Source organism: Pseudopodoces humilis, chromosome 5 (assembly GCF_049639895.1).
Source record: "Pseudopodoces humilis isolate 2021_Gansu_Grassland_sample_001 chromosome 5, ASM4963989v1, whole genome shotgun sequence".
NCBI classification, from domain to species: Eukaryota; Metazoa; Chordata; class Aves; order Passeriformes; family Paridae; genus Pseudopodoces; species Pseudopodoces humilis.
Window position 1 is genome coordinate 2,072,968 of NC_142204.1, and position 25,776 is coordinate 2,098,743.

Consider the following 25,776-nt stretch of genomic DNA (forward strand, 5'->3'; position numbering starts at 1 on the left):
TTTCTTCAATACCACAACACAACTACTGAAAGCATTTGACCTACAAAATACAACCTTTTATCTATGAGAATTCAAAAAATATACTTTGCTGCTGCTGTCATACACAACTCTTTGATCACAGCACTCCCTACACTGAATGAACACTACCAAAGAAAGAAACCAAGGAAGAGATCAATGCTTTTCCTTGGAAGAAAAAAAAAAAGGAAATTATACCAAGGAAGAGGTAGCTGTCCCCTCAGAGGATGGTAAAGGAATAATAAGTAGGACACCTGGATAGGTGGCATTCTCACACCACGATGTAACAGAGCAACACAGTTGAAATCCCTTATCTGAAGTGCTTTGAAGCTGTTCCTGATGTTACATTTCAACATAGAAATGCATCCTAAAGTTAGTTCCCACCCAGTTTTACAAGCTGGATTTCCCAAGAGTCCTGCAAACACTATTTAATAACCCTAGGAAATATCTATTTAAAAAGCAAAAGAAAGACTCCTAAAATTATCAGAATGATCCTTTCACAAAACTTTACTCCTATGACTTCAAATGGGAATAAAAGAAATTGGTTGCCTTAGCACAGCAAGATATATCAGCTTTTGACACCATACAGGACATGGAGCCATTCATTTTTCCAAGCCAATGTGCTGTGTATGCCACAAGAAACACCAGTTTTTTGGAGAAAAGCTTTAGTGAACATTAGAGAACAAGAACACTGTTCTGCCCCAATTAGAAATTCTGGGCAGAACAACGACTGGAGGATACAAACACACTTTAACAACCTCTGCAGCCCACTGAGCCAAGTCCTCTGAGGTCTCCAGATTCTGCCAGTGCACTGATCACCCTAAACCATTCCATGACACAGGGAAAAAACAAAGAGCCTGTATTTGTATTCTGGGGAAAAAAAAAAAAAAAGCTCATAAAATAAATTCTCTAATGAAACTCACATGAACACATTTGCAAAAATTAATATAAGTGAAAGCTTCTATCTGCCAGAACCTAGCACCAAAACACAGCCTGCAATGATCACAGAAGTGATCACAAAGGAGAAAAGATAATCAACAGGGACAAAGAGACAGATAGAACCATAGGATCTGCAAGTGACAAGAGGATAAAAGTTCCCAATCTTTATTGAGCACGTAGAATGGTTCAGAGATCTGAAAATGAAAAGGTCTAGCACCCTCTGTAGTACGTGCTTGCTTTCTCTTACGTGCACTTGCCTCCACTTAATGTGCTTCAGTTCTCCCTCAGTACCTAATTAGCCAGGGAAGGGGACAAAGCTGGTGAAGGGTCTGAAGCACAAGGCCTGTGAGGAACACCTGATGGAGCTGGGGTTGTTTAGCCCGGAGTGGAGAAGAGGAAGCTCAGGAGTAACCTTATCACTCTCTACAACCACCTGAAAGGAGAGTGTAGCCACGTGGGGGTCAGCCTCTTCTCCCAGGGAACAAGTGACAGGACAAGAGAGTCTGAAGCAATTCCAGGAGAGCTTCAGACCTGGTCATCAGGAGAAATTTCTTCAATGAAAGGGTCAGGCACTGGAACAGCATCCCCAGGGAGCTGGTGGAGTCACCGTCCCTGGAGGTGTTTAAGGAAAGACTGGAGGTGGCACTGAGTGCTGTGGTCTGACACGGTGGTGTTGGGTCATAGGTTAGACTTAGTGATCTCAAGAGGTCTTTTCCAACTTTTTACATTTGATTCTGTAATTTGATTGCAATTAATTCTGTAATTCCCCCTCATATAGGTCAAAGATTACTTATCACCTAGAGTCACAGGATCCAAATGAGGCTGAATCTACCAAAGCCCCCTTCATTTGTATCAGTCATTAAGAGAAATATTTAGCACTTCAGAAAAAAGCTCAAAGACTGGTCACTTGTGCCAGCATTTATTTTAATCACAGCAGATAGATGCCTAGACTTTCAACTCCAGGACTCACCCCTCCGTGGTTTGGTAAATCCAGACTCTCACAAAACAAATATTCCAGTTACAGACAGTAAAAAATGAACATGGGAAAGCAAGTTTTATTTGTGCTGCTTCCAACTCTCAGCTGTAATGGGTGTGGAAAAGAGGCAGGCACTTCCTGAAAGGAAGCGGTGGATGACAAGGGAGTTAGAAAACAGGATTACAAGATTCCTAATGTCACCATTTTTACACAGTCAGCTGGGTATGGCATCACAAATCCCCGGCACAGAGAGTTCAAACAGATTACAGGTTATTTACTGGATATATAACCATTTTCTGTGGAAGAAGACTGATTACAGAAAGCAGAGGAAGTTCAACATTTTGGAATCTTCTTTATACACATCTTGCAAGAATCTTTTGGCAGCCAAGAAATCTAAGTAAATAGACATTTGAATAAAAAGCTGTAAAGATTTCTCCAACCCACAAACCACCATTTAAAGACTGCTGAACTTGAAAAAAAAAACTAACAACAAATCCCAAGCTTTATTCCAGGACAAGTTCAGGGAGGGTTGGGATCATGCTATAACCCATGGGTGCAACCTTAGCCTGTATAATTCCCCCAATATAAAAGATACATGCAGAATCAAAAAAAAAAACCACTAAAACCTAAAAAATCAACCCTTGAAGCCAGACCTCCAGAACTGCCACCTCCTTTCCCTTAAGAGAAGTCCAACCAGGAACAGCATCTCAAAGACTCACCTGCAGATGAGGTCAGTGGTAATTAGTCACTCTTCATCCCAGCTATTTAATACTCAATCTGCCCCTGTCCCCAGCCCATGCATGGCCAGTAAGACCTAAATTCCCCCAGGGCAGGCTGACACCCTCAAGCTTCCCTGCTGCCCAAGAAAACCCTACTGTGTGTTTATAACCACTCATGGGTGTACCCTGCTCCTGAAACTCAAACTACACCAGCCTTCCTTTCTCCTTCCAAGTTATGCACGACAATATGTGCTCTGCAGTCTGTCTGCACACCTAAAATCAGAAATGGCAACGACAACAAAACTCCATCTAGGTTAGATCAGGCTGTTTCTGAACAGGCTTCACAGCCATGTACTGTCCTCCCACATCAGCCACTAGATCAGACCATAATATACAATTAAGCTATTTCATTTTGTTTTGCAGAGGCAGAGAATTACACACCTCAGCAAGAGCACTGTTGACTGAGTAGAGTCTGAACAGGGCATCAAGCAGGATTTGAAAGGAACCAGAAGGAGACTACTTTCCATCATGGCTTATCTTTCTGGCCAGATTCACTATGGAGCTACACCTCATTTTTACAGTAAAACTTATTTATTAGACTCTAAAGGCACAGGGCTTGTAGATAAAAGGAGAGATATTGAACACATGCAATGGACACAATGTTAAATCCAAATATGTCACAGGAAGAAAACACACCCACCCATTAATCCTATAACTTTTATTTCATTAATTAGATCACTTGGTTGAGGTCTGTTCCACACATCCCACAAACCTCCTCTATAACCTCTCCCAGGCTGCATTCCTGTAGACATGACTTTGTTTTCAGATGGATAAAAAGTCTCTATCCCATCCTTTCCTCAAAATACTCTTACCATGCTTGGAGTTCTTGACAGCATGTTAAACTTAGTTTAGTATTAACCCTCAATAAATTTACTCACATAAAAATCTTTGCTCTTTTCAAGATAATCCTTGGCACTCTGGCATGCTCCACAATCCTCAGTAAGGAAAATAATTTTAAAAAGCAGAGGAAAATCCAACCCTTATCAACTAACAAACTGTGACACCATCAAATGACAACTGATGAAATCTAGCAACTTAATGAAAGTTTGTCTCTGTTACACAAAGTGCTGGGTCTAATGCTTCCCCATAATTCATTTTCCTCATAGATACAAGGAAAGCTTTTACCAGGAGACAGGAATGGATTGTAAGCAAATAACCAGTTCAACATTTTGGCTCAATCTTCACAAACAGCCAGAAGAAAGAGTCTGCATTTTCTCATGCTGCAAAACATACCAGAATCTTGAAAATAAACCAAACTGTAGGCAGCAAAACCAAAACCCTCAACATCAAACTTTCAGTTCAGCTCCGCATATCAGATAATACCAATTGCACATATTGTTACACAGGTTATAAATAGTAACCAGGCAGCACCTTCCCCATTTGGCTGGACATTTGACTCTCAGTAAATACTGAGCAGTTTCAATTGCCCAGATAGCGCTCTCCCTGCAGCCCTGCAACCCGCAGGATGCCTCTCTCAGCAAAGACCATGCCAAGCTCAGTGCCTGGAGCAAATGAAAATCTCTTAGGAAATCAGAGGAAAGAGGTGGAGGAGGTTCTGAGATTTACTCTCCTCTCCCCGAGGCTTTGGCAAGCAGCTCCTGGAGGAAGATGGCAGGCATCACTTCCAGAGGCAGACATTACCACCCTCCTCAAGTACAGCTGCACTGCTGGGGACATGAAAAGACTTGGTAAGAATTAGTCAGAGATAAAATCCAACCTCACTGTAAGGATGCCATCAGCAAAATTTATTCCTAGTAGCAAGGACACATCTCTCTTTGCCTTTCATCCTCAAGGACTGTTCTGTCTAGTCTTTTTAATTCCATCCTCCTTTGGATAAAGGCCATTCCTCTGCAAGGATATCTGAGGGTCTGAGGCAGATAGCTGGAAGGTGAAATGCTTTTAATGCAGCAAGAAGGAGCACAAGAGACTGCATGTCACTTGTGACTTTCTCAGTGACAATACCAACAGGCTGCTGCTGCTGAATCTGGAAAAGAAAAATACTGAAATAAAGTATTCTCTTCAACTTCATTCAACTTCTGCTTTCAGGTTCAGTCAGCCAGAATAGACTGATAGCAGAGCACAGCTCTCTCTGTAAACTGGGAATGACCAAGAGTGGTGGCAGCACCATAACATGACAATAGATGCTTTCTTGGAAATCCATACAGTGCTCCTGGAGAGCATTAAATGGACAGAACAACCTGGGGTCTTCAACACCTGAAAACTACCCTCTCTCTGGCAGTAAAGACTTTAATATTTATATATTTACTGTTAGTTTATGCTTACAGAAACAAGTGCTGCAATTAAGAAAGCTAAGTTTTCTCCAGTTTGAGGACTGAGAAATGTAAATTTGTTTCTAATTACACTGGGAGCTACCAGTAAAATCCATGTCTACTCTCCACTCCCCTGTCATTTCCCATACATACACTCCAGAAATTATCATGTGTTTTTCCCATGGACTTGAAAGATCTGGCTAACTGTAGAGAAAAATTTCTTATTTCCTGGAGCAAACCAGAAAACTCTTCAGTATTTGGTTCTTGAAATACTTGGGAGTGACCACAAGTAATAAGCAACATTTGCTTTTAACCTTTCATTTCTGTAACACTCCTGTTTATTTTTTAGGATAGAACAGACTATTCCATTTGGAAGAGCCCTACAGTGATCATCTGGCCCAACTGCTTGGCTGAACAAAAGTTAAAGTGTATTATTAAGGGCATTGCCATAAGGAAAGTTCATTTCCCTTCCCTGGTTGACACCAGTGGCTGGGCACTCACCTTTTGCAGTAATTTCTGCATTATGTTCTGTAACTATAGGGAATAACAGGGAAATGCTCATTTGAAGAGAAAAATGCAGACAGAAGGATCTAATGCTAATAGAAATGGGCAATTTCCTACCCTTATCACTATGTAGCCAGTGAGATTATTAATGCTTTATGTCTCATCCCTGTTATCAACTCAGACATTTCTTCCTGAGCCGGTTGCTTTTATGATCAATAGCTTTCTTTTAATTTCCAGGCCAAGTTTATACCTCTCTGTTCTTGTGATGATGCTGACCTATGCATTAGCTTTCCCTCCCTTCCCACACATATTTATAGACAATTCCATATCTCCCCTTGACCTTCATTATGCTAAGGTCAAATCAAGCTCTCCTGGGCTAAGATAGGCTTTCTTTTCTGAGGTTTCCCAAGGGAAAAACTGCATAATGTTGGGTATGGGGTTTAGGAGTTTGAAAGGTGGGAAGATTGTGTAATCTTAAGAAGAATTATAGCTGTACAGTGTATTTGACCAGATGAGTTCTCAGAAGAGGATGGCACAATAGGGTGTACAGTACATCCCCCTCTCCTGCCCATTCTGGGATTGCTTTTGTCTCTTCCACCTCTACAATCCACAACCAGCATACATTTTAATGCACTCATTGATCACAGGAATCACTCCTTCTCCTTTCTTGGTTACTTCCAAGCAAAAGGCCATCAGATTGTCTCACACTATTGAATTGAATTTCATGTGTATCCTGTAAGTTCTAGTTCTTTCTACACAATACCAATGAAAAGTTAGAGTTGGTCTCATAGACAGAGAAATTCAGCCCTGATCCTTTAAGAGCAGGTACAGGAACCCTTCCCCCCCAAACTAGCTTCATCCCCTTCTAAACACAATTTGGTCTTTTTTATGAAAGAAATATGGTATTTGGATACAGAAGAGATGCAATATCAATGCCATGGGCCAGGAGACTGCTGGAGCTTCATGTGGAAGATTTCCACAGGCTGTGGTCAGCACTTGTGATCAGCCCTTCCAGTCTCCTCTACTTCTCAACCTACTTGTATCAATATAAAAAACGGGGTAGAACTCCTCCAGGTATGGCAGGAAAACGTGTTGGCTTTTGTCCTGCAACTCACTATTTGAAACCAGGGAAATGGAGTTCTAGAGCACTCTCCAACAAGAAAAGCCCAAGGCAATTACTCAGTTTATCAAGAGAATACAGTTTTCTGAGACTGAAAAGAAACACGTGGTTACATGCTACGATTTGCCTCCAAACTAGTCCAGTGCTTTGATATTCCTGTATAGATGCAGACATGACTATATGTGCACGGTTGATGTGCCAAGTCAGAATCACACTCTCCTAACCATGACTGCAAACACGTATGCAAAAAAAACACCTTTATAGAAGGTTCACTGAAGGCTGTGCAAAATTATCGGGTTCAAGGCCTTTAGCTGCATGAAGTTGAATTCCTGTGAAAGCAGCTGATACTGTAGCCATTTCTATAACCCTCTGTCCTCTCACAAGTGTTGTGTGGGGTGGGAAGAAATGTGAAGGAGGTGACCCTGTCACTTGAAACTCCGTTTCCTTGACAGGATGGATGAAATTTTGCTTCTTCCTCTGTTTCAAAGAATTACAGCCTTGAAAGCTGAAGGTGGCACGAGACTTGTATGATTTTGCCTGTGTGCACAGAGCTGCCAGAAACAGTGTTGGTAACAGAGTTGTTTGGAAAGGCTGTTCACATAATTTCAAGAAAATTCTGCTTTTGGAAGAACAGCTAAATAAAAGCTGCTGGCACGCTCCTGTGTGTTGTTTACTTTGGAAAATGAAATTTGAATGTTGTTTTCCCTCAAAAGCAAAGCTATGTTATGCAAAGAAATACTTCAGGCAATTTATGCATCATCTGTATCCCCACAGCTAATAAAGGAATGTAAGATGACTACAAGCTATGCGGGTATAATTACTTCACCAAATTACATAAGAGAATTTAAGAGATAAGTACTGTTCCAAGTGCTCCAAGCATATATTATATGTTGCCCAGGAGTCCATTATCCCAAAAGAAGAAAAATTATTTTGTGTCTTTGAATTGCTTTTAGAAATATCTAAAATACTCCGACAGTGTGGTTGATCCAGCATTGCCCTAATCTGATCTTGAACGAGCTTGGTTTTCCCTTTTCCACATATGCTATGGAACAGTGACTTCACTTTCATTAGTCCCCTGGCTAACTCCTTAGATCTGACAGTAATACAGCCATTAAGCAGATCAGCAGGGTCTCACATTTAACAGAAAGATCAGTATTTAGACATGTCTGTGACTTCAGTCCAAGGTTGCTGGCACATTTATAAGCAGCCTTAGCTTGAGATGCAGTGGTATCTTAGAGAAACAGAACAAAGCAGCAAGTTTACAGTATCCAGCTGTAATGAAATGTGAAACTCTGTCCTTGACAAGCACAATACAGCATTGTTCACTGGACACAAGACGTGCTCCTTTCTGGAGCTTGGACTGCTACCTGTGCCAGTGCTTCCATGTGCCCCTACACCCATCCCACTTGCTGGTTTTGGAGAAAACAGCCTGCCAGGGTACTTCATGGAGGGTCTAGAGCTCATCTCACTGTAGGCTGTGAGGAGTAACCCTGAGGTTACTCAACATTTTGGTATCTCAGTAACTCACAGGACACACTGGAGAGAACATCTGTGGTACCCAAACACCCTCTCCGTGGACTAACCCAGCATTTACTGACTCTGTGTGTCCGGATCTAGCATTAGACTCCCACATTCCTGCACTCCAGAGGACAAGGCAGTTCACTTCCAGCACAGAGCTATTTATTACTTATACCACATGCCACATCAACATGAGCTTATGTAAGTAAATTCAGAGCAAGGTAACATCTAATGAAAATGGCCAACAAAACAGGTACCTTGCTATTAAAGGCTGCTTTCCCTGGAAGAATTTGAAGCCACATAGGGAATGTGTGGGAGAAGCTGACAACACTGCAAAGCAACCTGCAGCAAGGCAGGTGTGGATGCAAAACACCTGCAAACAAACACAATCCATTACTAAAGGTGAGTCTGACTTTCACTTACAAATGAACATCACACACAGTCTGTGCCCACATCTATTTCAATCCTACCTTGGGTCAGCCTGGCAAGTGGTGGGTGTGACGTCCACAAATGACCACCTGAAGTGAACAAGAGCAGCTTTCACTCTCTCTGAATGGAATGACCAGGCTGGGAGGCTCATTCTCTCAGCAGCCTTTTTCTACAGACAGAATGGAGCACAGAGAAGCTTCCAGCACACTCCTCTCCTGGCTTTCTCCACTGAACACAAATAGTTACAACCCATTCATTGAAAAACAGCCCATGTGCCTGCAGAGAAAAACTAGTCTGTCCCAACTAGGCTACACTCAAAAACTGCAGTCAGTACTAAGGTGACCCAGACAGGATTAAGCTGGAGGCCTGCCACACCATTAGCTTTCATCAGATCAGTATTTGTCTGCAGAAAAAGACAGAACATTTCTGGGGGAAAGGCATCCATGTTTCCTTTTCTCTTCTTAGCTATGAAATTTGCTTTGGCTGTTGATTAAGAAAGTACACCAATCCATATTGTTTAAAACTCTTGCTTGAGGAGTAGGTCAAACTAAGAAATTGTGAGTCACAGAACCACAGAATAATTAAGGTTGGAAAAGACCTCTGGAGACTGCCTAGGTTGATGCCACTGCTCAAAGCAGAGTCAGCTAAAACAGGTTATTCAGGACTGTGCCCAGTAGGGTTTTGAGTATCTCCAAGGCTGGAGTCACAAGGGATGCTTTAAGCCTAACATAATATCTCTTGCAACAGACAGACCTGCATATTTAACCTCCAGGCAGATTAATTTTTATGTAACCAAGCAATACGAGAGAGGATAGATACTCGAGTCCCAGCACACATCACCCTAAAAGGTAAAGTCAAGGGTGCCAAAAGCAGCAAGTCACTTTTTCCCCTATATTCATGAAACTCATAAGGTCCTCAGATTTCCTCTTTACTCTGAAACAAACTCAATTGTTTATTCCCAGGCCTAAATGGAACATTAAACAAAAGAAAGCTTAACCCATGAAGACAACACATGAAGCTTCTCTAGCAGATCATACAGAAGCTCTGAATCCCATTTTACATTCTACTTCTTAAACAAAAGCAACACCTAGTACAAGGCTTTAACTAAACTGCCTCTTCTCTCCTTGAAAACAGTTCTTACTGTCAAGTTCAGTGACATCTGAATTTGCAGTAAACAAGCACTGGCAGAATCATAAACAACACTTAAGAGAACCTCAAGGAGTGACTGAGTGTCATGTTGGTCCAGATGTTGACCCAGAACCTGTGAGTTTCTTACAAGCTGCAATATAAGGGGCACCTAATGACATCAAAAAGGATATTCACATCTAACACCAAAAAAAAAAATTAGGATCAAAAAATCCATGCTATGTTTTCCAAAGGCAGAATATAATTCCTGGCAATGGGGCAACAAGGAATAACTATGCAGCTGGCAACTGAACCACAAGGTTTTAAATAGATAGTTCAAAGCCAAAGATTACTCTCTTATCCTGTGCTGGGGGTGTTACAAGGCTGTGAGGAAAGATACATCATATGCGCAGACTAAAATGTATCACTTCACTTTTAAATTATCTACCTTTGCCTGTACAAAACCACTTTTTGGATGACTTGCAATGTGTCAATATGATTTAAAACAGTAGCTGTCGGTAGAACCCAAGGACCCCTGATTCCGTTTTGGTGTAATCAGGAGGCTTCAGTTCTTGCAGGGTTACCATTTTAATTTTGACATATAAAGAACTCACTCAATAATTAAGGTTCACCTCTGGGATGAGAAACTGTTTCTAGTCTCAGTTCATGATGGCTACTTAGAACTACTCCGGTAAAAAATTATTTTGCTAGGAAAGGTCACTCATGGGGGAAAGACAAGTTAAAGAAACCAGCAGAGCAGGTTGACCCTACAAAGATTTTCAACAAGCCAGCAGGTCAGCCCTCTTACACCCAGGGTCCTTCTTTCCTCATCCCCTAATAGGAGGGTCTGGCGACAGGATTTGAGAAGATTACCGGGTCAAAGCTGGAAGTGCGGTCCCGCCAGCAGTCTAAAAGTGAAGTTAATCACCTCAGCACTCACAAAGGGCCAAGGGCTAGGAGAGATTGAGCCAAACTGCTTTCAGCAACTGGCCTGAAACCAATCACGAGCCACATAAATATCCAGTCTGATCCTGAGCAATGCTTACTTGAGGTAACAGATGCTGGGTGATGTACACAACATCTTCACACTGTTCCACACACAACATTTCAGCAGGTCTCACTGGAACTCTGAAGTTCTCCAGTAAAAGATTTGTACTAGAAAGAACTTTTGTTAAAAGAAAATAAGCAGTAATTTGTGTGTGTTTATTTAGAAAACAACTACCTCCACTCTAATCCTCTGGCAAACAGGGAAAGCAGCACTAAGTCTGTTCCAGGAAAAAAAAGTCTAGTCTCAGTCTAGACTTAGAAAAGGCTTTGTTTAGACATGGATACCACAAGCACTGAAATTGTGAAAACTTCTCTGGTGTCCTCAGTGCACAGGATCAGTGTCTCTCTTCTCACAGCACGCAGCCCAGGTAGGGGTCCAAGCCTAAATTCAGTTAGCACATTACCATAACCTGTCATGGTACACACCTGCTCAAAAACTTTGGAATTTATGCTGAAACTTGGAAGAAAATATCCCAGCCAACAATTTTAAGCTAAAACTTGAATCAAGTCTCTAGCCTAAAGAGGTCAGCTAGCAATTGCAGAATTCACTGAGTTTCTTCTGCATTTCGTATATCTATATATACATATCCTCATCCTTCCCCTTGTATAAAAAGGAAAGTCAGGGATTCTATTTTTAAAACAAGCTTGTTTTCATTTAGAGAGAAATCTGCACATGTGCAGTTTCAATATCAATTATTCCAGATTTTATGGGCAGTTTTGTCTTTAGTGACCTGGTTCCTCAAGAAATAAATCAAAAGCACATCCCAAGGAGACACATTAGGGTTCTGCAAATTATTGCTACAATCCTTCAAAGTCCATTTCAAAAACAAACCCTTAACTATGGCTTTAAGATTCTGGAAGGAATAGAAGTGCCTAATTTTTAAAAATGCTATCTCTTACCATTGTAAAGTTTATTTAAATTAATTATTTCAATGTATCCTTGAGCTATCCAGTTCACTACTTACAGAAAGAAAAAGGAGTGTAGGTTTCCTTAGACTTAAAAGACCAAAAATTAATTTTAAAATTAAATTAATGTTTAATTAAAAGCACTAAAAAAATATTCCATATCTTGATAACCCAAGTAATACTTTACAGATCATTATTTATGAAATGTTGAGATAAGGCAACCAAAAGTGTTTTTATTCTTTTAAGGTTTGAATCTACCACAAACAATGAGAAGGAAAAGCCACAGTTGGTATTTTTCTATATTTTTCCCCCTCTGTTGTTTTTATATCCTTCAGTAAAGAGGAAACCCTACTAGAAAGAAGAGCTGTTCCCTGCAGTACCACTTCTCCATTCCAAATTGCCAAGAACAGTACAGGGAATAGTTTCTAGCATGGGGACAGAGAAATCTTCTTCTGAAAGTTTAAGGAGGCTCTTCTCAGACTATTTTGGTCAGCAATAATTGCACCGGAATGGCACTGGAGATTCCAAAGGGAAAGCTGTTATCCATCACCAGCAAGTCAGCTACACTCAACTCTGTAAATATATCTCAGAAGAATCAAGTGTCAGATTTTTCCTACATTTACAGTGGTGCAAGAACAGAATAAGGAATACAGTCTATTTAGTTTTTATTTTTGTCTTGATAGGTTTCCATCCTAAATTTCAAAATTTATTCCTATCACTGAAGTGTGCATTTCTTCAAACTGAGCACTTTTAAATGCACTCTCAGTCAAAAACAAGCAAGAGAAAATTCAGTACCTATGTCCAAAGAAGAAGTGCTGACATTTCCACCTTGAGAAAGGCCAACAACAAGCTTGTTCATCAAAACCAGTTCCTGAATTTTACAACTTTCTCTTCCAGTCCTGTGGTTTCACTGGGTTTATTAAATCCTATCAGCTGGCATTATTAAGTACTTGATGATAATGCAGAAAGGAGCAGCACTTTTGTGGTCGGAAATGCAGCCACACAACCTTCCTGTTAATGCATAACTGGAGGCTGTAACAGCAGATGCAACCAGGATCTCCTGGTTACATATAGATCTGTGCTTTGCTTAAATCTATTTATCTAGGATATCTATTTTGTTACCTTTTTCCCCTGATTTTGGAAATGAGTTTCAACTGAAGACCATGCTGGAAACTCCCCTGGCCTAACCAAATACAAGCAGCCTCTTCAGTCCTGTCAGAGATTTGACCTGACTCACCACATGGCACATCTATCACAAGAGAAATGGAAGAGGAAAACAAACACAAGGTTTGTGATGAGATGAGATCCATCCCTTAGGCAATTGTGGGATCTTCAGCTGTTTCATGCAAATCATGATGATATCCATATCTTTATACCTTAGGGCAGAGGCTGTAAGAAATATAACAATCTCACTTAGTTTTTTAAGTCAGCAAAAAGTGAAAAAAAAAATCAAAATCAGCAAGGTCTTGGCAGAAGAAAATATTCATGTCAGTATTAAAAAAAAATATGCAGTTTCAATCACCTCAGTATGACACATCTGGGAAAACAAGCTCCTTTTTTTTGTTTTACTTTTTTTTTTAAAAGTTGCATTACCTCTAAGTTTAACTAGAAATGGCATGTGCAAAGCCAAGAAGCCAGCCTGCTTAACAGCCAAATAAAGAATAAAATTATTTGTCTGGATCTACCCTTCTGCATGCTTTAAGGACACAAATCTTTAAAACTGCATATTTCATCTTGCCTGTCCCTTTAAGAAAGGCTCCGATTCCTCTTTTAACATCCCCATATTTAACTTCCATTTTAAAAAACCTGTAGATTTATCACTGACTTTTTCTTGCACTCATAGTAGCTGTACACTGAGCAGAATTTTGTTCCAGGATTTTAATTGTACTTTTTAGGGCTACAGCTAATTAGCTTTCAAAAAAACTTCTGGAGAAACATCAATCAGAGCAGTCCAAAAGGCTGCCATCAGAAACTGTGACAAAGCAGTACAGAAAAAAGCTCATGCCTGCATCAGGGCTGTTGTGGAACAGAGTACAACTCAATGTTTGCTCTATTATCAACTTGGCACACTCAAGGGAAGTTGTGGAAGTCTGTTGTTCAAGTAATTTAAAATTAGACTACTTAAAAAAATAGCAGGAGGAATAAGTCTTAGCTGTCTAGATTATGTTTCCTATAATTTTGCAGGAAAAATCTACAAATATCCACAGATTTATTTTTGTGCGAGGGTAATAAGCTCGTGGGATGTAAATTACCACAAGGCTTGATGCTTAAGGACAGAACATTTCAAGTGCAGTATTTTTCCCACTCTCCATGAGTGCTCTCAGAGCTCTTGGTCAGGTGCCTGACAAGATATATTTGTCTCAGAGTTCACAGGTCAGCACCTGAGACTTCTCAAGTGTCCCATGATATTTCCCCTCAAGCCCCCTTCCACACAGCTACAGAACAAGACAAAAAACAATCTCCATCATCTTTCCTCTGGAATCCTGACACAGGGAACATAAAATATCTGTGCCAAGTGAGTGGCATGTTTCCTTGCACAAATTTCAGATGGAGAGGCAGAGGAAAGCACAGGGGAAAAAAAATATACAAACAAGACATAATTACAGCACATCTGTAGAGGCAAACAACACATTGGGTGTATTGTAACTTGGAAAAGAAAAAAAAAAGAAGCTTTAGGCTCTGACACCTGCTCTATTTTAGGGGTGATCATCTAATTATCTAAGAATTCAGAGCAACACTTCACAAGCTTTCATATTTTATTTACACTAGAGAGTTTCTCTCAATGAAATAAAAAGTTGTAAGCTACCAATACGGCTCTGAATCAAAAATATGGTCAAAAAACTAATTTAATTCAGCTTGAAAACCTATGTGACTTACCATCTTCAGCTAGCAAGCTGCACAAAGAGTAGAGCTCCAGAGCATGCCTACTCTCCTGGACTAGGTTTTGTTCAGGAGAATGTAAACCATCTGTGAAGTTCTGTCTTTCATGGGGTGAAGTCAAAGCATGAAGCAGCTAAAGATATCACAATTATTATATGTTTGCAAGAAAGCAGTTAATTAGGCCTTGCCTAAGCAGGCAGAAAGCAACCACAGCTTAAACAACCACCATTCTACAATGATTTTTCATCTTTCTTTCCAGAGCCAAAATACATAGTTCTCCAGAATCTCTAAAAGGTTATGACTCACTAGACAACCCAGCTTAGATCTTATTTTTTTCAGCTCAGCAGAGATTTTCACGTGGCATCTTTAAATCTGAGTTATACAGGTAACAAGTATACCCAAAGATCCAGAAGGGAGATGTTTTGGAGGAAAAAGGAAGGCAAGTTTAGTTGGAAACAATCCTACAGCCACAAAAGCACATACTGTCCTCACTATAAAATCTATTTACTCTTCAAAGCAGCAAGATGAAAGATTACTGAAGAAGTGCTGGACAAGATAAAGCAAGAATTAATCTCAATTAGTGCCATTCAGTTTGTGTTCAAAGTCTTTAATCTCCACTTTTTAACTCCCACTTCTTGCCAGCTCACCACTATTTTAAAGGAGAGCTACGGCACGCTCTACAAAACCTTCATTATGAGGTTTATTTGCAAAATCAGTCCCTTTCCAAGCAATTCCCAAATTCTCAGCTGAGGCTGCTGCCACTTACGTGGTGCAGCAAAGCAAGCTGCTCCTGCATTTTTGCTGCCTTACTTCACTGTTCCTCTTGAACAAGAGCACATATCCTGCTGGCTTAGCCTCCTGCCTTTCAATTCTGCACTCCAGGGAAATCGATGAATTCCAATTATGCACACTTACGTCACCACCTACCATCCAGGCAGGACAGACAGAGTTCAGCTCATCCATTAAACTATGCTCTCTTTGGCAGCCAGGCAAAGAGGTGCAGGTGGAAAGCAGGAATCCCATCTGTGTTTTGAAGGGCAAGGGTAAATCAGGTACAACAGTAGGCAACTGGAATAGCAGCGAGGCACGAGACTGAGCTGAAATTCTTAGAGCACATACAGACACTAGTGCAAAAACTGAAGTTTTTGTGTCCCCATCACATGTACAGAGGGTGGTGGGCAGACAGAACCCTGGTGATGTGGCAGCTGGTTTCTCTTCTCTTCCTAAAGTAGATGATTTCATGTCTGAGTATATGTTGATTTCAGTCAAAGAAAATATCCATAACTGTCAAACGTTTTTTTAAAAGCATTTCTGACCACAATGTGGCAAGATGGGGCTAAAAAGGGAGAAGCCAAAAAAGCAGTTTTGTTTGAGAGCTATTTTAAGTTCACATCTCCAGGCAGAACAGCTTTTAGCATTGCTGTGCTCGCTAAGAAGCTTCAGGGTCAGTTACTTTCATTTGTTGTTTCTTCCCTAAGGAATAACTAGGTTTTGCATGAATAGCATTGTCTATCTTGGCTTAGATCACGTATGTGGGGGAAGGTGAAAAAAGACATGAGAGGCCTGGAAATGACAAAAAGAAAATTGCAGTGCAAACACTGTTTACAAATGCTGCACCACACCAAGACAATTTCCTCAGCTGCTGAGGCAAACCATTACTTTAAATCCCAAGCAATGGCTACAGAAAAGGAAAAAAGCCTGGTACCATCTCATCCTTCACACCAAGGGTAGGTGGAAGGGCAAGGATGCTCCATGCAAAGCTTCCAAGAGGACAAACTTTAGTTTCACCCAGGAATTAAGCACTTGGCTGTGGACTCCAGTAAAGGAAAGTTAAACTCAATTTTTCCACAGCAGAACAGCAGATCTCTGATGAACGACATACACAAGTAAGAGCTAGACAAGACTCTGAAAAAGCCACTATAACAAAAAAAAGCGGTAATTTTGCACACAAAAAAAGGTGACAGAGTCAAAAGGAACACAAGGACAGCCTATTCTGACCATGAAAGCACAGCTTTGCTGGGGCCTGGCCTATGTGTTACCATCACTGGTTTCTATTTTTGTCTGGACAGTGAAAACATAGATGATGTAGAAGTTTCTCACTGCTTTACTGACTATTTTTTTATTTGAAGTTCATGAAGGAATGTATAAACAGTCCATTTATCAGCTGCACAAGCACAAGTGCTCAATGCCTGTTACTCCCTGTATGCCTACTTCATTTCTTTAGATTATCATTGACACCTGTTTATTTCTTTGACTCAAAGTTTATTTGTAAGTACCATTTATGGAGTTTTTTTTCAGAAACCCATGCCCTAAGAGCCTGACAGATTGCCAGCCCCACTTCATTAAAAAACCTCCTGTGGCAACAGCTTTCTTCCACTGCTGACCACGGCTGTGTTTGAACTGATGACCCCAAACTGAAGCGCTTCACATGGCAACTGTGGGCTATGCCAAGTCAGCCTGTAGCCCCTGAATACGGGAAATTCTTGACATGGAACTTCTTTAACTGTGGCATCTGTTATTCACCCAGAAAAGCAGATGAGTTAGTAAATATGCTTTTACAGTCATTTTTAAGCCTCTAGAAATTGTTCTCCTTTCTTCACCTTGACACGCCTTTCCTCCTCTCAAACATTCAGAATTTTCTATTACGCCAGCACATTTTAGAATACATTCTTTAATCCCTTTGCTGATTGACAACTTGACTTAAGATTTTATCTTCACCCTTTTAGGATTACTTACATGGTCAAACTTTGCTCTTCAAATAGCTTGTAAAGTGAGGATTGAACAATAAGGGGCAGGAGAAATGAGTTTAGCATCAGACAGAAAAATTCTGGCTCCTAGGGTTGGGAAAGAATTGGAAAAGACAAGATTTCTTACCATTATACTGCAGATCACCTGCCAGATAGTAACAAAAACCTCCCACAAAACAACAGAAGATCCCCCAACAACTAAAAAGACTACAAAACAAAAAACCCCAACCACTTTTAGATCCAGTCACCACCCTGAAATGCAAAGGAACAGGCAACACCACAGAGCTGATAGCCTCCACCCTTGCTACAGCAACAGAGCCTGCCAACCAGCTATTTATCAAGAATCCCCAGCCACATGAGCTGGAAAACACTCCTCTCTTCAGACTCTTGACAACTGTCCCAGGTCAGGTTAATGCCAAAACCCAGTTTGGTACATGCAGAACCTGTGACAGGCTTCACAACACTGAGAATGTGACTAAAAAGGTGCTGCTTCAACACCTCGTCAACTTAATACTTCTGCTACGTCTAATATTAGAATATTGTAAGTCCATTAGCCTTTAAACAGTTTTTCCATGGCAATTTCTCTGAATTCTCTCTCACAGTCTTCAGGCACTGGGGCACACAGCTGCCTCACTATTTTCTGAGGATGGCACAGGGAGAAAGACTAAGCACAATTAATAAAAACCAAACCACAGCCCCAAAATACAAAAGGTTCTGCCAGCATAACACTGAAGAGCACAGAAGTGTCGGAGTGTGCGCTCTGCTGCTCTCCTGGCTCAGGTTTTTGCCGAAATATCTGGTCACGTGCTGATGTGATGGGAAAGCCAGTCCCTTCCTTGGGAATACCAAGCTCAACAGGACCTGCATCCATAACAGGGTTCCCAGAAGTTGCCATAAATCTACCTCAGGTGCAGAGATGGTAAGCTTTGGGTGTTACTAAGAGAAGAAGCTACAAGTGCCTTCATTCTCCTCTGTTAAAGCTCTTAAGATGAATCACCTTTTAAACCTCGGTTAAAAAGAGGCCTCTCCAAGCAGCGTTCACACACTGACCTGCTCCTTCCAAAGCTGCTGTGCTACAAACCTTGAATTCCTCCTCTCCACAGCTGATGCGCTCCCAACCTTGAGAGAACAAAACAAAATGAGGGAAACACACAAGCCTTTCAAGTCTGATTTCTGAAGCTATTTAGACACTGAGAACAAAACTGTTTGATCAGCAACAAGCAGACAGGAATGGCTTTGGTCCTGAGAAGGCTCTGAAGGGAGAAAGAAAACACAGCACAAACATTTGTTTCACTACTGCTGCTCAAGGACCTAAAGATAACTAACACATGAGTATGTCTCCATTTGTGGTACCTTACATGCTCTCTTGACCAATTCTTGACCCAGAAAAAAATGCCCTAAAGGGACAGAGAGGAAACTCCATGAATATTTATGGTCTTTAAGAACAATAATGTGAGTATGGAAATATGTAATGTATAAACAGTTTACTAAGGGTCAGATTTTGAGTGTTCCATTGTCCAACCAAAATTCTGTGTTTATAAACTATTACATGAATCAATCTTTTTAAAAACCTGTCGGTCTCCTGCTGAAAACAAGCAAAGTATTAGTCCTTGAAATCTCATACGAGCACTAATTATTTTTAGACTAAAGGATACTAAGTGAAGGTTATGAGGCGAGCAATGTCATTTGCAAATAAGCTCTCTGAAGCAGGAAACATCTGAATTTGGGCCTGCTGCTGTTCAAAACAAGTCATTTCTAGCCAATGGCACATTTTACATACACATACACAGAGGTGCTGGTTTCCAGACAGAACACAACTGCCACCCTTGAGCACCTGTGATGGCATTGAGCCTCCAGAGTACAGGACAAGGACAGAACTGACCCTACTCCTGCCCAATCTGAAGTTCAGAATCACCTGAATACTTTGAACAGAGAAAGGGAAAGGAGGTTGCATCCAAAGTAAGAGGAAGCAAAAGGAGGAATGGCTTATTTTCAACAACAGACAGGTACAGCCATGATTTCAATTCATGTAACGCAACCACTGAGATTCACATGAGCTCAAACACAGCCCTCAGCACAGACCAGTGGGTCAGGAGGAATAAAATGGTTCCACTGGACATTTCTATTCCTATTCCATCAAACAGAGCACCAGGTGACCAGTGCCCTGCTTCCCATCACTACTGGAGCAAGTTCAGAGCAGTCAGTGTATATAAGGATGATGAGTGGCCCTACTGTATTACAGACAATCTGAGATTCAAGGTATAAATATTGTTCTTTTCCAGCCTCCAAATGAGATTTCAGTGGAGGGAAAAAGACTGGCCTGCATACTCCACATTTTTGCACCAGCAAGGAAGAACAGGTTAGTACAAGAGCCTCTGGAAAATACCTTGTCAGAAGCTTCCCTGTACAGGTCATATTTCTGGGATTGTTCTCTTATCCTGGACAAAAGCTATTCCAGATAGCTATGGCCATTTCACCAAAACAATTTTTGGGAGTCTGAGGAAACCTATAAATATCAGAAGTACTTTTTATGAGTAGATGGATTTCCACCACCATCACCTCTCATGTATATTTATTTTTCAGATTATGAAACACAACTGCTTTTGAATACGATGTACCCAAAGGCTCATGTGTTTATTTCAAGTTCCAGCCTTTTTTACTATTGTTACTGCTCCCCACATATACTCTTTACTCTATTTAAAGGACTAAACACCAAATGCAGCAGCATTTAACAGGACTCAAGATCTTGCCAGATCAGTGTTCTTCATGCTTTATCACACGCTGTCTCTCACATAAGCCTTTACACATGTTATAACCAGCTGCAGTACTTTTTTAAACAATTGTTATTTAAGAAAAAAAAAGGATACTATTTGGTGGTGTGTCTCAAGGATGGCATAACATCTGCAGCTGTTGTTCAGCTGAGACAAACCCAAGTTCTTCTAGAGCCGGGGTCAGTACATGGGCACCACGAAACTCCTGCAAGGAGGAGCTAAGCTGAAAGGCAACAGCTCGAGCTAAGCTGAAAGGCAACAGCTCTACCATATGATTTTAAGACACAGTTTCATTTTTTTCCAATCAATCATGAGTATTTACATTTATGGCTAAGCATTTTCTTCAGTATGGTATCTCCACATTGTACTAGACAAGTTCTAAATACATTAGAACTGGAACCAGATGTTTAAGTATTACATATACTCTTTAACAACCAAAATAACTGATTTTAGCCTGTTACTCTCCATTCTATAACAGTCTGAAACCATGACCAAATTTCTGAACCACAAAGTTAACACACTTAGCTAGAAAAGATTTTGATTTTTAATCAATTTTTTCAACAGGAGAGTGGTCATGACTTACAAGTCTTTGTACTGGTTGTGACTATCCAAGCTCGGCAAGATGGAAAAAATGTTAGAAAAATCAGAATCATAGAATGGTTTGGGTTGGAAGGGACATTAAAGATCACCCAGTTCCAATCCCCCATCACAGGCAGGGACATTTTTCACTAGACCAGGTTGCTCCAAGTCCCATCCTACCTGTCCTTAAACACTTCCAGGGATGGGGTAGCCACAGCTTCTCTGGGCAATCTCTGCCAGTGATTCACCACTCTCACAGTAAAGGTGTTTTTCTTAATATCTAAATACACAGAAGAGGAAAAGATCTACTGTCACTCACCTACACCAGCCTGAGCCCAACTCCAGCGGGGAAGGAAAGAGCACCAGTTACCAGCAGATTTATTCAGGTTGTTCTCCTGGCCTGTCTTTTCTGGTGATGTTATAAACAGCACAGATTCCCCCCCGCAGCTCTTCCTGGGGGGATGGAACTAGATAATTTTTAAGCTTGCTTCCAACCCGAAAGCATTCTGTGATTTTATGAATTCCCAAACATTTCCCTCAATTAAGAAGCACCACAAGTACTGAGAAAGCACTCTGAACTTTTAGCAAACCTGTTGCTCTCCTACACAATAACCTCACTGTGAACTTGGAAGAGTCCTTATGGAAATGTTCCTGAATCCAGAAGGAAGGCTTTATAATAAGCACTAAATAAACATATGACTTGAGATGCTTCTATAAGAGGCTACTTCACTTGACCAAGTGATAGAAATATCACTGATAAAACCTAGAAGGATGAAGGCCCAGCTTATTTAAACAGCACAAGTGGCAGTATAGCCTTTCCCATATTCCTACTACTTTAAGACGAGGAGAATTGAGGGAGGCAGTAACTCCAACTCTTCCTAAACTTAAGCAGAGAAAGATACTCTCCCTTCAGGGCCACAAACCAACTACTTACAGCCTCCAAAGAACTCTTAGCTAAAGAGCCAGCCAGAGAAGCAATGTGACAAGAAGTTGCCTGGGCAATGGACAGACAAGCAATTAGCAAATTTGCTTCATTACTGAATCACTTTGGTAGTAACAAGAGGGTTCTAGAGCAAATTCCAAGGGGACACTTCAACTTGTATCCTGTGAATCTCCATCAATATATCTGCATAACTGTGGATTATCAGGCTCTTAGACAAGAAAATACCTTCACTTAACAGTGAATATCTACTGACAATATTTGAGACCTGAGTGCTTCTGTTGTGCACCTGCTAAATCCATTTGTGAAGTCTGATCAAGGAGGACCAACCTCAAAGAGAACCATCTCCAGGTTTACTGTCAAAGTGAACAAAGCCAAGGCAGAGTCTCTGAGCACAGTGCAGAACTGTAAGAGTTTAGTCCTAACTCTCACACAAACAAAATTCTTCTTCAAAAGCAACTTTCAGAGCTTTCACTGTAGGTCTCCGTGTCTATCCCACATCATCTCTCCTTTGAAAAGTCAACAACTTATTCCAACTAATGGAAACTTATCAGTAAAATATTTTGTTTCACATAAAGCCACAGCAATTAAGGGTTGCTGAAGCAAAGTGCAAGCCTTTGACCTGTGAAAGAATATTATCTTAAGATTCAAATGGGGACCACTAGCACCAGTGCTGGAAAAATTAAGGGAGACAGAATATCAGCAGAGAAAGAGAGGTAGGAGTTAAAAGCAAGATCTTAAAGCCCCCTCTCTATCCTCAACCCTGTAGACCCTGTGATCAGGTTTATTTTCCAATGAAGTGATTTGTCCAGAGTCACAGGTGTTCAATGATTCAAGCTTCTCATCATATGGTTGACTTTAACTTCAAGCTTATTCTTGGGTCTACCAATTTAATCCTTAAAAATTATAAATCATGAACAAAAAGAAAAAAAAACAAAACCTTAACACCAAACCCTTTATTTACGAAATTACCCACATCACATTGGCAGAGCTACTAAATGACATAACAGATGGCTGCATGACACATTTAAAAGCTGGTATCTTGGTTTTATGGCACTTTAATACTTCTATAATAACCAAAGTTTTTTAGTCAGTTCTTCAAAAACGCACATTCCCCTCTACCCATTTGTTTTGAAGCTCTATAAAGGTCTATCAGATGAGCTCTTCTCAGAAAACCTTGTAATATCTGCACATGTAAATCCCACTGAGCCTTACAACAGTTTGAGTCCTGTTTTCCTCAAGCCCTACCAGAAGCATGCTGTGCCACAAAAAGCCAGCTGTTCCTGCTGAGACTTCCTAAATTCTAGAAAGGCTTCCTCAAGAGACTGGGAGCATACCTAAGAGTGCAGAGCATTACATCCTCACATTTTAGGATGACACCAATATTCTTGATCAGTGTAAAGGACAGCTTCCACTCATATAGGTATCTACACTGCCAGGAACCTTCACAGTCAAAGAACAAAGTCATAAGCGAGGGCACTTGCCACAGATCCCAAACTAAACAACATCCTCAGCCTATGCCATCAACCTTCCTTACTTATTCCTACAGATGCCAGTGCAGGCCTTCAAACAAGCAGCATAAACTCAGTTTCTGGTTAAATTTCCAGTTAAATGCCGCCCTCCTGAAGGGGAGGACGCACAAACACAGAACACGTTCTGTACGTACACGACTCTCCCCAGCCAGTCTGCACGCAGGGACACAAAGATCTGCCTCTTGGAGAGCACTATCAGTCCTGTAACAAAGTCCAGGGCAAGCTGACAGCAGCTGGTGATAGAGCCAAGCCCTCTCCTAGAAACATCAACTCCATGGTTATCTTCCTCGCACAGAGTGCTTTGTGCTCCTCCAAACATGGAGCTCTCCTGATGGGAGAGGAAAAAGGCTGAGAGAGCAAGAGGCAAAGCTGCTGTTTTGGTTTATGGGCTGTGGCCCAGAAAAGCAGATAGCCCTGGCACATGAGATAACAGCACAAACATTGGAGCATTCCTTGGGAACAGAATGGGAAAGGGTTTGTTACTTGTACAGTCAGCGAGATGCTGCATTTCTACACCTCACTGCAAACTACAAAAATGAGTTGTGCCCTTCCCATTTAGAGGGAATTAAGCACCCAGAAATTTTCTTTAGGATTTCCTTATTCCATCCTACTACATTCAAAGCAATGTTTTTAATGCATGCTTCAGAGCTGCCTTCCACTTGTAGCAAGTTTTATTTAGATAGGATTTATGTGCACATTATTGCTGAAAGCAATGCCCAAAACCAGTTTTTAAAGTAGAGACTAGAATAGGGCACTGTGTCAGAAGTGGGCTAGTGTCAACAGGCCTGTCCTCAGCCAAAGAGTGCAGTAACCCCATCAAGCCAAATGTGACTATTTGGAGAAAAACAGCACTGCAATAAATGCAGGTTTGTGAGATGCAGAGCTCTCCTCAGCTGTCATGTCTGAGCTCCATAGGCAGAAGTGTTTCTACAAACCAGACTGCAGACGTGCCCTAATACCTATTACACTTGTTCAAATACAGTGTGTGTTCTCTTGTTCTAGTAAAGTTTATAAATGTCTTTTCAGCACAAGAGAAAACCAGTCATGCAAACAAAATCTGAACATGACACACTGTCAAGCTGACAAAAATAACACTGAAATTTCCCTTGCTCTGTTAGCATAGCACACACTTGAGTAGAAACCTATAAACAGTAAAGCATTTTCATGGAAACATCAAGATAAGGGCATTTCTTCCACCTGCCAAAATGAATCTTCACTGCTTAACTGTAACACAAGTAGTGAGCATAAACCTGGAAAAGAGCTAAGAAATTAGAGTTCAAACTGTAACTGTTGCTGCAGATACACAAACAGATGAAAAACAACTAGAAAATTCTATTAATGCAAACTGCAAGCACTGGACAGTGCTGCTCTAGACTGTGCAACAATAGTAGGAAATGGAAGTATCTTGCCTTTTTCAGTCAAAATATATAAAACACAAACACACCATGAACACTAACCATCTTCCAAGTAGGTGCTCTTCCACAAAAAAGCAGAAGAAATTTTCACTTATGATAAAACCTCCAAAGCCAAAGCTGTTTCAGTAAGACCTAAGCTGAACCCTTTCCTCTCACAGTTCAAATCCAAACTTCTGCTTCCCACCATCAGAAAATTGGCACCTACTGGAAAAGCACAAAGTAAATGATTCACTTTCCCTCTGATAACCATGCAGCAGATTGTTGCTACAACAGACCAGAAGAGAACTGGGAAAATGTGGCTTTTACTTGTCCTTAACCAGAGATCTGGAATGCATATGGGGGCTGAAGACACAGCTCAGTCCCAGAATTAATATCTCCTAGGCCTGCAGTCAGGACTCGTGGTTCCAGCTTAAATGTGTGAATTCTGCTCTAACCACCGAGGAAGGGATTTCTGTCTTTAGGAAACAAGTTGCAACAACACAGGTTAATATCAGCCATGACACACAATCTCTTTATTATTATTTTTACTGCTGCTGTTTATCAACAAAAGCCCAAGTTGTGCCTTCATATCCAGAAAATCAGCCATTCAAAAAGCCCTGCTTGGAATCTGTGAATGTACCTCAGATGAAGCTGTGAAAGAACTAGCCAGATCAGGGAAAGGAATAAGTCATTTGCTCACTTAAGTGTTTTAAAAAGTCAGAACTGAGCCAAAAAAAGTAACCATACACACTTTCTTCAGCTGGCAATCCACACACTCTCACATTAGGCTCTTAAGTAAAAGAAAATAATCCAGGGGTTGTTTGAATTTCTTTTCAAGCTGCATCACCAGTGACAACACCGGTCTTAGAACCTTTCACTGATTATCCTTCTACAAAATCAAAAGTAAGGGCTTCTACATATCATATATAGGAGAACCTCCCACTCATCTAGAAGTGTTAAACACAGTTGTAAAATTTGGACTCCTTCAAAAGTCCAATAAAAATACAAGCCAGGTTTACTACAGTGAATAATCCAGCATAAAGAAACCACATAAGGTTGCTGGGCTCACTCCCTTCTCAGGGCAGTAGTACTAATTTCATTTTTTTTTTCCATTTTACTGTTATTTCATCCTCATTAGCATGCCAAGCAGGAGCAGGAAGAATTCCACGAGTTCCCATACATTAGCCCTGGCAAACTGAGCTGCCTCTTCCCCATCAGTTAACTTAAAACACACAAAGAAAGGTGTCTGAGACACTACCTGACAACTTGTGAAATTAATTTCCATAAATTAATTTACAAGCAAAT

The 25,776-nt window shown here is 40.8% G+C and overlaps 1 protein-coding gene across 26 annotated transcripts in view; it reads right to left on the reverse strand.

The window, feature by feature from the left end:
• MICAL3 (microtubule associated monooxygenase, calponin and LIM domain containing 3) overlaps positions 1 to 25,776 on the reverse strand; it is a 170,603-nt gene that overhangs the window by 108,727 nt on the left and 36,100 nt on the right. Inside the window, exon 1 of one of the 26 annotated variants that reach the window (XM_014259306.2) lies at positions 12,866 to 12,925. The exons of 24 other annotated variants lie outside the window; for them this stretch is intronic. The gene's annotated coding sequence lies outside the window, so the exon portion shown is untranslated. Of the gene's footprint in view, positions 1 to 8,378; positions 8,399 to 12,865; positions 12,926 to 25,776 lie in introns of those variants that run through there. One more of the 26 variants, XM_088054969.1, reaches the window with a different exon arrangement.